This window comes from Aegilops tauschii, chromosome 2 (assembly GCF_002575655.3).
Source record: "Aegilops tauschii subsp. strangulata cultivar AL8/78 chromosome 2, Aet v6.0, whole genome shotgun sequence".
NCBI classification, from domain to species: domain Eukaryota; kingdom Viridiplantae; phylum Streptophyta; class Magnoliopsida; order Poales; family Poaceae; genus Aegilops; species Aegilops tauschii.
Window position 1 is genome coordinate 46,135,519 of NC_053036.3, and position 8,090 is coordinate 46,143,608.

Sequence of the window (8,090 nt, forward strand, 5' to 3'; positions counted from 1 at the left end):
CGTCCAGCTTACTACTAAAGCTGGAAAGGTGGGGGGTTTTGCGATTTGACGGCTCATTGGGCATTACTGCGGCGCTACGTCCGGGGTGTGTCTACCGTGCAGTTGTGCACTCTAATTTGGTGCATATGGCACGTGGACCCTGTTGCCGGATGCCCCACATATCAGCGAAAGGAAGTAGAAAGACAGGAGTAACTAGTTACACATAAATATATTTTTGACAGAGAGATACTCCCTTTGTAAAGAAATATAAAGATATTTTATATCACAACTTTATACATAAGAAAAATCAAGGGGAATATATATAACATATATAATTATGAAAAACAGAGTTTTTTTAACACAGTATAGACGAGTTGGTGATGATGGCGTGCCTGCCATCCTGCAATATAGGCCGTCCGATTTATATCTGACGGATAGGAAGGAAACTATGGAAATTTTGCAAAAAGGTACCCACACACCTCTCCACATTTGCAAATAAGGCCTTGCCTCGTTCATCCTTTTCTCTCACAAGATAAAATACTCATACAAATGCATCTTGATGTTATGTGCAACGCGCGGGCATTATGGGGGTTCAGCTGAGAAAATACTCAGACAGGCTCACGGTTCTGGAATTTGGGCCACAAGCCGGTGGGCTTGCATATTTGGGGGCCCATGTGTTCTACCTCAGCGCTTTTCATATTGCAAGCGGTCGGTACGGTGCTAGTTTTAGATGCTGTTGCAAGGCGAATACACAAAATTGAATAAAGCACGACAGCTGTTGGAATGAAATAACACGACAGTTCCTAACCAACAATCATAGTTGCAATGCTATCAACGATACTGTCGTACTACTTATACACACAGGACACTTGCTTCACCATGCCAGAGTATTACATCAAAATCTCTCGGAGGATAGATCAGTTCGGCAGTTGCGTGCTGCTACTGAAGAATTTCAAAGTTAATTTGGACCAGCTCTCCTTGCCAAGAAAGTTCGATTTTGACATCATACCCTACCGCAAGATATGATTTAGATTTGAACCTTGACCATCCTTTAGCATCAATCATCATGCGACCATCCTTTGTACTTATGGTATATTGAGCAGGTTCATTCACACCAAGGCTGCGCATGGTAAGAGAAACTTGGCCACGGTCGCCCGGATTGTTGAACGACTCCCTCGTTGCTCTAGGAATTCTCTGTTTGCAAACAAGAAGACATACACAAACAGTTAGATCAACACAGTGAATCATGGGAAACAACATGGAAAGAAAAAAGAACGAAGCACTTGGGCGGCCAATGCTTACCAAGAAGGTGGACATGTCGGTTTTTGTAAGGACTTTGGTATATGAAGTGCGAACTGCAGCCCAGTTTGTTGCCGGTGCAACTTGTAGGAGATATGCCCTAGAGGCAATAATAAATGTTATTGATTATCTCCCTGTTCATAATTATGTTTATGTTGCATGCTATAACTGCTGTGGTTCCCGAGCCCGTATATCCATAAAGGCTCTAGGGAGGACCCATATGCACGTGTGGAATAATAAACGATAAAATGTATTCCTAGTCATGCCTCTAAGACTAGCTCAAGTGTTGCATGATGATTATGTTTTCCCAATCATGGGCATGTCTATGCCAAGCAACTTTGAGGGCACAATGTCAGGAAGGACATTTGTGTTGAATCGACCCGAATTGATGTTATGCTATGAGATACATTCGTCACAAGTTTATTGGTACATAACACAGAGATGGTTAACGTTTGCATGATTCCTTAGACCATGAGAGTATCGAGTTTCTTCATGCTTGCTTCATGAACTTTGGGGTTTGTTAAACGTCATCCGTAAATGGTTGGCTATTACGGCGGCTTACGGGTTCATGGAAAAGTGTGTCAAGTAACTTGATAGCTCAAGATTGGGATTTGCTCCTCCAACGATGGAGAGATATCTCTGGGCCCTCTCGGTGTTACGGTATCCATCATCGTCTGGCCAGACACTTTGTGATTTGATCACAGGGATGTCGAAACACGATAACAAGAAAAGAGAACAATACCGGTAATGAGGTAACTAGCATAGTGGACAAGTTGTTGATCCACGGGAATGCCAACATGTCTCACCTCGGGTATTTGTAACATATCGCGAAGCAACAGGAATAGCACATGGCAACTGGAGGTTCACTCGAATATTTATTCGTGTGGGTATAGGGGTCAATATGGGTGTCCACGGCTCCGTTGTTGATCATTGATCGGAAGGGGTTCCGGGTCATGTCTATACTTCACCGAACCTATAGGGTCACACGCTTAAGGGTCATCTATCTGCTGAATACTAGACGGGGAGTCTGAGAGAAAATCACCTAAAAAGTTTCGGACACCGAAAAGTTTCGGACAGCGGAATCGTACCGGAGAGAGAGGTCATCGGATAAGTTTCGATGATACCGAAAAGTTGTTTCGGGATACACCATTAAGTCAAATTGGTTTCGGCACATGCCTGATAATTCTTGGAGGATGCCAGAATCATTCTGGAAGCTTTTTGGAATTTTCTGAGATAAAAACCGGAAATGTTCCGGAGCTGCCGGAGCCACTTCAGATGCGTTTCGCAGATGAAAATCACTAAAACCGGAATTGTTTCGGAACGTGTTGAAAATCATTTTAGTGGGTACTGGAAATGTTCTTAGCCCACATAAATATTTTCAGTTCGATCAGACGCTGAAAAATGTCGTCGTGAATAGTGAAAATCAGCTTTATGGTTACTTTATGGAAAGCCACCTTTTGGGGCTTTGCTCCAAAAGATCTTGGGGATGACATGGATGGATAGGAGCCATTTTTTGGGCCCCTCATGGGGGTGTGGCCGGCCACATGGGGTATCCCCCCTTGGGGACCCTCTTGTTCCTTGGTTTCACTCCTAGGTCCTTGTGGAAGGACTTCATTCATGTGCATTTTGGGTTTTTTGTGAAACTACCCTACCCCCTTGGGATTTCCTATAAATAGAGGTGGAGGGGCAGCCCTCCACACTCATCCCTTGCTCTCATACACATGCCATGCATTATCTGGCTTCTTCTCTCCCTCCCACGAAAAGAGTTTCGTAGAGCCGTAAGGCTGTCTGGGTTCCGGCAGGAACTAGTTCTGGACGGCGAAGCCCTGCCGGATAGATGACACCGTATGTGTGCAACTCTGTAGAGAGATCGTAGTTTCGGTCTTAGTTCGTGAGTGCCTCCCGAAGGGCTGTCCGTGTGACCGTCCGAGTTTCGAAGGTCCTCCCGAAGGGCTGTCCGAGTGACCGTTCGAGTTTCGAAGGTCCTCCCGAAGGGCTGTCCGCGACACCGTCCGGGGGGCTGTTCGACCGCCTCCCGGAGGGCTGTCTGAGGAGCAGATGAGGGTATACATCCTCGCGGTTGGGAGGTTGTAAATCCTAGCTGCGGGGATCTGCACCACCGATCGTCATCGACTCTACTTCCCGCTGCGCTATGAGTCGGTAACGAAAAAGATCAAACCATGTATGCAGTCTCCATAGTGGTCCTGGGCTGGTGCGTAGGTCAGAAATTTTTTGTTTTTTGCTGCGTTCCCCTACAGTGGCATCAAGATCCGTGCTATGCGTAGATGCAGGTTTCGAGCTAGAATACATGGAGATGTATGGGTATTGCATGATATAATTAGGTAGTAGATGAGATCTATTGCTGAAAATTATTTATGCGGGTGACAGATGAAATCTATTACCCGACGTTCTTGTTGCTTCCCTAGAATTTGCGTTTGCTCAATCTCGAGACAGCATGGTGGAATTTGACAAAGTTCTGGCAATCCGTGATCCTGATTGATCATGGAAGTGCTATCAGTTCTTTGGGTTCTGCCGTAGTCAAAAGAAAGATGAAATTCGCAGATGAAAGGGCATTGCAGATATTATCTGCACAGGGGTCATGCGTATGACGAAGTTTAGTATGGGGCTCGAGATTTAATTATCTCGTGTTTCATACACCCCGAGATGTTAATCTAGCAACTTGAATAATCATACTTGATGATAAAACGTTGGTAGCTGCGGTTTAAGTCAAAACTTTAGAAGCCATGTAAAATAAAATTTTGCATAAACCGATTAGAGGTGTCTAACTTGGTTTTGCAGGATGTGCATGTGATGTGGTATAGCAGTGCTCATACTAATTCGATTATGTATGAGATGACTATATGATGTAATTTGATTAACATGACCTGCGTGTCATGGTTCGGCATGATGGCTGGAGCCATATGATTGCACTTTAATGACCTGCGTGTCAACCTTTAAGTAATGCATTAATTTTATACGCTATGGAGATAGCAATATCATCTGGTGCATCGACAAGGTGGTGGCAATCTTCGCGAAGGTGAACACCAACACGAATGCCGAAGACGAAGAAATGAAATACCTCTCCGTCAGAAAGGGCTATACCATATCATGCTATTATGAATTGCCTGAGATGTTTATCCCTTATGTTGCACCCTTCTTGATTGCGCGGTAGTCGCTTTTTATTAGGGTGATCTCTCACAAAAATACCAAGTAGTTAGTGTTCTCCCAAGTGTAGCACCGTCACGGCACCTATCTTTTCGGGGTGCGCCGTGTCACACGGGTACGAACGATTAGAGAAGTGTGAGGCGGGTGAGTTGAGACCTCGCAGCAAGATCACTTGGTTGTCTTGACGTTCAGGCATGACCGTCATGAGCTCGGAACACACGCATTGAAAGATGAACAAGAGTCACATAGAGATGTGATTGGCAAGTTGGCCTACCGGTTGAGATTTTTCATCATCAGTGGTGTTACACCAATGGCGAACAATTGAAATGTGGGTCTTGTATCACTCACAATCAATTTTGAGAGATATTGATTTGAGTGGGAGCGCACTGTTGAATTAACATGTTTAATTCTCAGTGCAATTAATTATGAACACTTTCTAAGTGTTTCTTGCAAAATAGTTGTAGAATAATGGCTCACGTTTCCACCTTCCCTATTAAAATTGAATAGCTGTTAAATATCTGGTTAAAACTTTACGATTGGTAACGTAATATGAGGATTGTCCTCAAAAGTGCCGAGAAGGACTTTGTCCTATCGCATGCTTTCCGTATCCTCCCGCTAATGCTATGGATCATGTGACTCTCGTCCTTCGATCCAAAAGCTATAATTCCGTTTCAGTCAAGTGCAATATGTTTGCTTCCATGAAACCCAAACTTCGAAAGTTGGGATAGTTATATGATATTCATGGAACTGGAAATTATTTTCAGATACAAACAAAGCAATGTTTGTTTGCAAGTATTAGTAAAAGTGTTTACTATGCATTTGACTGTTGGGAAAGGGATCCAGAAGAACGCCTGTCATATAATGAAAGGTGAATAAAACAACAACTTAAAGAGAAAGGAAGTGTCCAAAGGGTGTTAGTATGACTTACACGCCTAGGAAGTCCGGGGCTAACGCCACTCTTAAGTTGGGTGCTTCTTTTGTGAGTAGGAGAAATACTAAAAGTTAAACTGTTAGAAGTATAAAGGCAGAAAGAAAGATGACTGGAATATCCAGCTCATGTATGAATGTCATACAAGTTTTTGATGTATAGTAGGCTGGTCAAAGATATAGTTCTTGGGAATTATGGTTAAACATGTTAATCACTAATTCTTGGGTATTGTGAGTTAATCACAAAGATACCCGCTCGATTGCATTCAATTGCGAATCACTGTAAGAGCTACTATGGCCTAAAAAGACTAGCCAGAAATGAGGTTAAGGTATACACATGGAACATAGTAAATATTACTATACCTTCCATCGGTGTATTGCCGTCTGTATTTATTTTCGTAATTCATTTAGAGTTTTACAAACTCTCGCCCATTGCATAAGGTATCTTGCAAGAAGGTTGTTCATAAGAGAACCTTTTATGTTCGATGTTATGAATAACACAAGGGCCATACTTTCATTATGAATGAGATGTATGTTATGAATATTGATAATAATACAATACCTCTCGGTTTACTTTCATAATTCATTTTAGAGTTTCATACACTCTAGCCAATTGCACAATGTTTGTTGCAAAAGAGTTGTTCATAAAAACAACAATTGTTGTTAAGTATTATGAATAACATGAAGGGCCATGCTTCCATCCAAGATGGGACGTATGTTATGAATATTGAGGGTAATATGATACATCCATAACACTGACGCTAAATGTCGCAAGACTAAAAGAATACCACACAAGTGTGGCACTACATTTGGTCACATTGGAGAAACCCGCATGGAAAATTCCATTATGATGGATTTTGAAGTCTTTTTGATTTTGAATCATCTGACACTTGCAACTTTCCTCCGAAAAGTGAAGTGACTAAAATACCGTTCACAGGCCATAAGGAACGAACAACAAACTTATTAGTGATCATACATTTGATGTGTGTAGTCTGATAAGTGTTGTTAGTGGTGGATTTATTTATCTTCAGAAATGACTCAAGTAGATATATGGATATTTACTTGATGAGACGTAAGTCTGGATCTTTTGAAATCATTCGAAAGGTTTTCAAAAATGAAGTAGAAGTTATTGTAACAAGAAAATTATCTTTCTGCAATTTGATTGCACAAAGGAATATTTGAGTTACATGTTTAGCGAATGTCTGATGAGTTGTGAAAGGGGTTTCATAACTTGCACCTCCCGGAACACCACTGCAAGTGAAAAGTCCGTGGAGATGTAATCTAACCATTTATGACATGGTAAGGTCAAAGATGACATAAATAAATTTGCCATTATCCTTTTTAAAGTGATGCTTTAGAGACTGCGACTTTTACACTGAAAAGAGCTACATCGGGTTTGTTGAAATGAAGCCATGGTATGGTACGCCCAACCATGTTGTATCTTTTCTTAACATTTGGAATATGGGGCTTGTGTAAAAGGTTACAAACCTATTCCAAGTCAGACAAGTGCTACTTTGTAGGTTATCCCAAGTCATTGGGTATTCCTCCCTCACTATACCGAGGCAAATAGGTTTGCCACAAAAAACGGTATGCTTTTAAAGAGAATGGTTCTAAAAGGTGAGTGGGAGAATAGTGCAACTCGACGAGATAAACAGTATCTTCATCAGATCAAAGGAAAGAGACCTTGGAAGTAATTCCAGAGTTTCCTACTGCGACTGATACGGAAGTCTCTACAATAAAATGTATGAACTTCGGTCGAACTTGCAGCTGAACCACGTAGGCAAGGCTCGTGCAAACCTCTCAGGTGCGCAAATGAGATATTGTTGTTAGACAACATTATACGTACGATACACAAGGAAGCGTTGATGGGCCCTGACTCCAGAATTGGCTAAATGCCAATACAACTCGAGTTAGTTTCCATATAAGTGATTCAAGATTAAAACCTTGATACACCTTTCGGAAGACTTAGAGTCTAATGAATATTTATGGAACTTAAAACTGATACGGATAAAAATGTTTTATCCATAAAGCTCGACTTGTTGAAATAACAAGTTCAAGAGTTGACTACGATGAGGTTGTTTTCATCGTAGCGATGCTTAAAGTCGGTTCGGGTTGAACTAGCAATTAATACATATTTCAATCATGAGATATGAAACATGGATGATAAAAGGATTCCCATCTGATGGAAATGAAAGCTAGGACTTGTATATGATACAGTCCAAAGTAATTTGTCGATCCAGAGGATGCTAGTAGGTATGCAAACTTCAGAGTTCCAGCAATGGACAGAAGAGAGCAAAATGGAGTTGGAATCTTCGTGTTTTGATGAAATGGTCAAAGGGGTTTTGACTTCATCAATGGGTAACGAAGATGCTTGTAATTCAAGAAAGTAAGTGGGAGCGTAATAATATTTCTAAAAACCTTATGTGCCTGGCACATTGGTAATTGGAAATAAATTTCTTGACACAAATTAGGACTTCATTTGAAAATAGTTTTTCGATGAAGTGCTTAGGCTAAATAGCCTCAATATTAGGCATGATGATCTATGGAGATAGATTTACCTAATGGGGCTAAGCAATGAATACATATTGACAAGATGCTAAAACCTTTTAGCATTTAAAACGCCAAGGAGTGATTCTTGCCAAAATCACATGGAAAGAGTTTTTGCAAGACTCGGTGTCCCAAAACACTGATGAGTAAAATACATGATGCAGATTCCACAC